Below are 1,288 nucleotides of genomic sequence, written 5' to 3'. Positions count from 1 at the left end.
AAAAAAAAAAAAAAAAGAAAAAAAGAAACGACTCATTTTGTACAGGTTTTTTTAGAAACACTAGGTCATGTCCTAAAATACTTAGCAAATTAAAGTTAAAATAATTAGCAGTTCTCTGTCTTACTTTAGGAGCATTGTGTCAGATGGTCTCTTTTGTAAAGCATTGTCACACAAACACACAAATCTACTGCTGTCGTGTCATTAAAAACCAGTTGTATCTTGTTGTCAGTTTTAGTGAGTTCAAAATATTTAAACTGCTAACTAAATTTAGTTAAGTCTAGAGTTGACGTTACAGTTCTTACTTGACAGGCAAGCGGTTGTTTTTTTGCTTCAAATGAGCATCAGACAAAATCTTCTTAAACCAAGGTGCCCATTTGGGGTTGGTTGCGGTTGAAATCTCATATCCGTTGAAATCAAAAGTCATAGTGCTTACCCGCGCTTCCCAAAAGTTAAAATGCTTAAAAGGCTCATCGTGTGTTCTTGGCTTTACTCTTGTTCGCTTCAGTGGGAGTTTTTCCTAAGAGAGGATTTTAGGATGTGCCTTTCTGCAAAGGAATGGAGATAACTGGGAAGCAAATGCGATGCTGTGACATGGGACTGGAATAAGCCGTTTGCTTCCCTTAGGAAAGACCTAGGCATGATTTTTGTACCAATGTAACTGCCCATTTATGTAGTGACATCAGTGCCATTTCCTGGTGGGGATAGAGCATATCAGGGGCTTATTTCAGGAGGTTTATGGAATTAAGCTATGCTGCTATAACTTACATCCACCCAGCAGGGTCGCATTGATTTGCCTATATATTTCTGAACTCCCCACCCACAGCCCATTTGTTGCTGCCTCCTTCAGTTGAAAACAATGACGTCCTCTGCGCCCAGCCCACCCCCTAGCAGCCACGTGCTCTCACTCGCGTCAGCCCTTCCCATTAACTTTACTGGTGCAGGGTTAAGGGCCTAATCCAAAAACCTGTAGAAGCCAAGGGGCAGACTCTCAGTGGTGGGGGGGATCAGTACTGAGTACACCAGAGCATGACAGTCATAGGTCACGGTTTTCTGAGACTTCATGGAGGCGAATGAGTATCCTTGAGCTGCACCTGTCAGGTGTGGAGACCCAGGGAGGATGCGTGTCTGCCTGAAGGCCGAGGCCCCAGACCATCCGCTACGTCCTGTGTTTCAGTGGCTTGTCTGTACCTGACAGACATCAGCAGCTCTTACAAACGGGCTGCACACAAATCGTAGCTTGCTGCAAACCCCTAAGGTTTACAAAGCACGACTCTTCCAGTTCCCAAGG

This window comes from Gavialis gangeticus, unplaced genomic scaffold (genome assembly GCF_001723915.1).
Source record: "Gavialis gangeticus isolate Ggan-Ray unplaced genomic scaffold, GavGan_comp1, whole genome shotgun sequence".
Classification (NCBI taxonomy): domain Eukaryota; kingdom Metazoa; phylum Chordata; order Crocodylia; family Gavialidae; genus Gavialis; species Gavialis gangeticus.
The sequence above is the reverse complement of the archived record's forward strand: the minus strand, read 5'-3'. Positions refer to the sequence as shown.